This window comes from Emys orbicularis, chromosome 20 (assembly GCF_028017835.1).
Source record: "Emys orbicularis isolate rEmyOrb1 chromosome 20, rEmyOrb1.hap1, whole genome shotgun sequence".
NCBI classification, from domain to species: domain Eukaryota; kingdom Metazoa; phylum Chordata; order Testudines; family Emydidae; genus Emys; species Emys orbicularis.
Window position 1 is genome coordinate 10,822,247 of NC_088702.1, and position 5,982 is coordinate 10,828,228.

General features: G+C 50.3%; 1 pseudogene; it reads right to left on the reverse strand.

Annotated features, from left to right (window-relative positions):
- Window positions 1-5,075: 5,075 nt before the first annotated feature.
- Window positions 5,076-5,771, reverse strand: LOC135892637 (sphingosine 1-phosphate receptor 3-like; annotated as a pseudogene).
- Window positions 5,772-5,982: the final 211 nt, after the last annotated feature.

A 5,982-nucleotide genomic window follows, 5' to 3' on the forward strand; every position in this document is an offset into this window, starting at 1 on the left:
CCGGAGTGCCCCTTGGCTTTCCAGCTGCCTGGATAGAGAGGAAGGAGGCAGTTTGGACAGGAGCCACCAGAGACACCCCCACTAGGCCACCACCTCCCTCCCACTGGGAACTACATTTCCCTTATCAGCTGCCATCACTTCCTCCTAGTGACAATGGGGGCTGGGGGGGGGGGGGTGTCTGCTCAGCATCACATGCCTCACTGGCAGCTCTCTCCCCACTCCTTCCCCTGCAAACCCAGAGCCCTTGGGGAAGGGCTGTAATTCAGTACCCCTTTGGGTGGAGGGCCACTATCCCTCTGCTGGCTTGCTCCCGGATAGCCTGCAGGGATCCCATTGGCTCCAGCTAAGCAGGGTCAAGCCAGTTCAGGGTTTAGAGGGGAAACCGAAGAACATCTTGTGCTGCATGTGGTCAGGCCCTAGCTAAGTCCACAGCTAAAGCACGGTGTGGAGGGGAGACCTCAGCACGGCCTCTAATCAAGCTGAAACACTGGACTGACCGTGCAGCACACACTGCAAGGGGACGCAGTCACAGCATGGTTATAGCAAGGCTACAGCCTAGGCCTTCACCGGGGCTCCTGCACCAATCCTCCGGCATGACGACTGGAGCAGGCGCTGTGCTGCTGTCAAGACATCAGAGCTAAATCCCGGGCACTTGTGCTCATTGAAGATCCCGGGGTACTCAGGGTGGGGAGGGATAGCTCAGTGGTTTGAGCATTGCCCCCTACTAAACCCAGGGTTGCGAGTTCAATCCTTGAGGGGGCCACTTAGGGATCTGGGGCAAAATCAGTACTTGGTCCTGCTAGTGAAGGCAGGGGGCTGGACTCGATGACCCTTCAAGGTCCCTTCCAGTTCTAGGAGATGGGATATCTCCATTAATTTATTTTTATTTTATTTATTTTCATGAGAGTCAGGGCGCTGCCAGGGGTCAGTGGGGGCAGGTGACGGCAACAGGACTCCCATGGGTGCTAGAGCAATGGCGGGCGAGTCCCAGAAACACTCAGGGTAAGCTTAGCTCTAAGGCCAGACTCTCCCCTGGCCCCAGGAGGAAGCAGAGTGAATGGAGTGGACAGCCTGGGGAGGGAGAGGAAACAGTTCCGCACGCAGAGCAGGAGAAGAAAAGACAACACTGCACGGACCTCAGCTAGGCCCAGGAAACCTGCTCCAAGGCGCGCACCCCTGCTACAGCTTTGGCTTCACTTGCTCTTTGTGGGGCTGCCTGGCAAGCTGCTGGAGCTCGGACACGCAGCAAAGCCAACAGCGAAGGGTGTTTAATTGCAGCACAGACATACCCAGTGGCTCTCTACCGGGGCTATTAAACTACTACAGCACAGCTGGCAGTGCTGAACGAGACTCACCAGCTCAGAGACTCGTGGGCCAAACTGCCAAATACACAGTTGCTTTGTTTGGATTTAAACTTTTCTCCCCTTCCCACGCTCAAGCCAGGGTTTGCAGCCCAAAGCAGATGAGGACTCGGGTTCTATTCCCAGATGTGCCATGGACCTGCTGCAAGCCCTCGGGCACGTCCTCTCGGGCCCCCCCCCAGCCTCCATCTCCACCCTGCGTCTCATCTTCAACTACGAGCTACTCGGGGCAAGCGCTGTTCCCTTGTTTTAAGTACACACAGCACCTAGCAGAATGGGGCCCTGATCTCAGGTGGGGTCTCTGAGCTCTACAATTCTACAAAGAAATAATAAACATCCCGCCATTGGGATGAGAACCTGAAGGCAGACACGGAGCAGAGACGAAAGGGAAACTGGCCAGTTTGGTTTAACTGTTGACACTGACAAAAATGCAACAAAGAATTTGCACAGTGGGATCAGTCCTGTAATAAACTCCCCCCCTTTGAGCCGGAGTTCACTGGTATACAAGGAAGGAAATGTTATTTTAGGGGAACCCATCCCCCTCCGTGGGGGCTCCCATGGAGGAGGGGAAGTGGGTATTGATCACTTCTAACAGCAGTGATTCTCCTACCTGCCGGAGCAAGCGGGGGGCAGGCGGCTGTCCTGCTTCCCCGCGCGGACGAGACGCTAGCCTCAGCGATCGGTTTGGTGACAGGCTCTCGCCGAGCGCTCACAGGCAGCGGTACAACAGCAGGGAGTCCTGTGGGAAATTGAAACAGCAGCAGCTGTAAATCACATGCCAGCTTGTGGGGCATAACAGAATTTCACAGCGGCCCTGCCACCAGCACTGACTGAAAATTGATCAGAGTCACTTCGAAACAGAGACACAGCACACCATCCCAGCGCAGACTCGGGGCCTGAGCCGAGCCCCCGCTGCACCCAGGGAAGTGATAGCGGCCACCACAAACCAGCGGGTCTGACCCTCCTCATGTCACCACGTCAGCAAAGATAAAGCATCCAAGTGTGAAACCAGTCACCAGTGCAAGAAACACACAGATGGAGAAGAAATTCCTCATTGCCCTTGGTGCCAGGCTGGCCCTGAGCGCTGCAAACACCACCTCTCCTTAGTGCGCCGCGGCTACCACATTCTTTTTAAGTTGAGCTGTTGGCACAACCCATCTTGGAGCACTGTGCCAGCACGCTGTAAGTCAGTTTGCTCACCATGGGATTAGCAATTAATTAATGAGGGCAAGGACCATCTCTGGTCTGTGTTTGTGCAATGGGGTGCTGGTCCCCGGCTGGGGTTCCTAGGCACTGCCACAATACAAACAGCAGCAGCTGCCGCCCACAATTCAGGAGTGGTTCATTTCAGGTTGTTCTGTGCCAGGCCAGTTCAGCCCCACTCTGTGGTGTGTCAGTTCAGACCCACCATGTCATGCCCTTAGTATGTTCAGTCAAACGGGTCGGCAGAAAAGTTTGTAAAAATAGCCATAAATAGAAAAGACATTGATTTAAAAATAAATACCCCTCCTCCCCTCCCCCAGCGGACACATCTACACTGCAATTAAACACCCATGGCTGGCCCGTGTCGGCTGACTCGGGCTTGCGGGGCTGTCAACCTACAGTGTAGGCATTTGGGCTCGGGCTGGAGCCTGAGCTCTGGGACCCTGTGAGTGGGGAAGGTCCCAGAGCCCAGACTGCAGCTTGAGTCCGAATCTCTACACCGCGATTTTACAGTCCCATAAGCCCGAGTCATCTGACGCGGGCCAGCTGCGGGTGTTTAATTGCAGCATAGACATACCCAGTGGCTTCTCTACTGACGCTGTTAAACTGCTACAGTACAGCTCACAGCGCTGTACTAACCTCCCCAGCTCAGAGATTCATGGGCCAAAGGCCTTAGTGTCAACGTCTAGCAAATGACTTGGGCCAAAGACAGTTCACCCTGAAGTAGTTAAGTCAAGAGCTATGAGCTGGAATCTGGAACCGGAGAAACGAGAATGCCCAGCAATCTCAACTGCGAGTGGGGGAGGAGGTTAGATTTCAGGCGGCTGACAGGTACCTGCTACAGCATCAAGACCACACAAGGCCTGAGGTCAGACCTACAGGAGGGACACAGAAGGCATCTAAGCACAACCAAAGAGGACATTGGCTCTGTTTCTTTGGGCCATCCCAATTGTCCCAGTAGCACAACCTGCCCATCCAGTTACCGGCAATGACAATGCACCAGGAGCGGTCTGGGCTCCAGAGGCAGGGCTGCCTCGGCAGCCAGGCAGCCCGCGGCAGGAGCTGTTTGGGGAATGCCACGTTAGCAGAAAGGCAGGGCGGTTCAGACACAGCAGCAGCGTCACCAGCCAGAAGCACTGAAAAATCATCAGTTGGGTTTAAAACCCACAAGATATTAAAAAAAATACATGTACACATTTTGGGTTCTTTTTATTTGCCTTCTGGTTTCTGAGCCTAAAAGGTTACACTGAGGTCACATTTTCAGACTTTTCCCTGACATCATAATGGCTAGAAACTTGCTTTTTATAGACAAGCCAAAGCTGAGATTCATAGAATATCAGGGTTGGCAGGGACCTCAGGAGGTCATCTAGTCCAACCCCCTGCTCAAAGCAGGACTAATCCCCAGACAGATTTTTGCCCCAAATCCCTAAATGGCCCCTCAAGGATTGAACTCACAACCCTGGGTTTAGCAGGCCAATGCATTCTTACATATTCATGTGACTCCAGGAGCTGGGGCTTAAAGACAGGCACTAAATATGGTCTGACTCATGATAAAGTCACACAAGTTGGCAATGCTGCAGTCACTACTGACAGATGTTCAATAATAGCAAAAATAATGCTCCCAGGATGGTATAAGAGCCAAGGAATCCAGCTATGGAACGGCCTTCCTGAGCCACTAGCTGAATCTAGACTCAGAGCAACTTTAGGGATACAGAGAGCCTTGCCCTCGGATAAAGCCTGTTACTGGAGCAACATTCATAACCCTCCTGCCCCCCTAGAATAAAAACCAACCAACCAACAAAACCCACCATAAAATGAGCTTTTACCCCCAAAGGGAGCAGAACCAAAGACTCCAAGGAGTCCAATTGCTAATCGATATTACATGGGAGGTGCCCACATGCTACGTGATGAGTGGCAGTACAATCCCTGACATTGCCTGATCCTGACCTACCTACCTACTCAGGCACCATCCCCTTCGTGAGAGTTAGTAGCTGGCTGGACTCCTCTGTGTTTGGCTGAGATTATGTTTTATTTGCATTTGATTTTCAAAGAAAAGGAAGATGCAAGAGGAAGCCCAAGTCAGTGACCCCTGACCCTTCTCATGTGACAGACAATCTTTGTAACCCTCACCTAGGTCCCTTCATGAGCCACTTGGACTGCTGGTGTTGGCAAGGCTTGATTCAAGGCACTTCCGTCCTGCTAGAATGCCTCATCCTCTTTTATACAACGCTTGTGCAATACTTTCTTAGTCAACAGTTTAGGGCTAACTTTTCAAAAGTCTATTGGTCTCCCTTTCTAAGTAAGGAGGACTTTCTGTTTAAGTGAATAGGAAGATGGGGCTGTTGCACCATTGGTTTCGTATTATTTATAAATCTTATACTTTTCTGAGCCAGTTCTGTCACAGAATTAAAACCCAAACAAGTTATGGGATAAACAGGTATTCAAAATTTAAAACATGGCTAACGTTTTCCCCTATGATTTAAGTGCATGAGCCACAGACTTACATTGCCCCTATGGTCCAACACAGATCACAGACAAAGATCTGGTCATGCCGGTCTTCACTAGACACCCACAAACAAGGTGAAAGAAAACCTGCCACATTTTCTTCTGGCCATAGTGTAAATGCTGAGATTCAATGCAGAATTAATGAGGGCCAAGGCAACGAACCAGTCAGCCTTGTATAAAATGGCACACTTTTACTTTGCAGGCTACATCTGTGAGCAACAGAACAAACAATGGAGGCCAACAGGCGATGAATCCACCAATTACTATCAGAAATGTCCTACACAGATCTCTGAGTTATTAGTATGTAAATATCCACACAAAGCATAACAATTGTCACCAAAATGGTTATAAAGACACTTATGGAATAAAGAGGCAAAAAACTGTTGAGCAGTCTGGTAAGTTGTTGATACATTTCCTGTTGAGGGTTTCTAACGTACCAGGGAAACTGAGATAAACCAACATGGGCTGATAAGAAGACCCTGTACTTTTTATTTGCCTCGTAAAGCCTCCTTTTAACCACAGTCAAATGTCTCTCATTGGCTGTGTCTAACAAACTAAAAGTGGCAGCTCTTAGGGCGACAAACATACTGCCTTTCCTAATAAACCATCTTGGAGTTTTCCTTCCAGACATAAGAATGTTACTTAGTAAACTGTGCCAATTAACAGATCACAGAGAGTTAGACTGCCAACCAAAAAGTACATACAGTTGTGCAATTTGTTATTTTTCTGTAGGGCAACCAACACCATCAAGTTCTCCAGGACTATGAAACTACATATGAGCAGACATGCAACATTTGTTCAGTCTATGTGATCAGTTGCTTTTTCTCCTAGAATAAGTTTGCCTGTAGGATTATAATGTAGCACTATCAGAGAGCCAGCCACTTCCCTTCCTTGAGGGCTGAAATTGGACTCT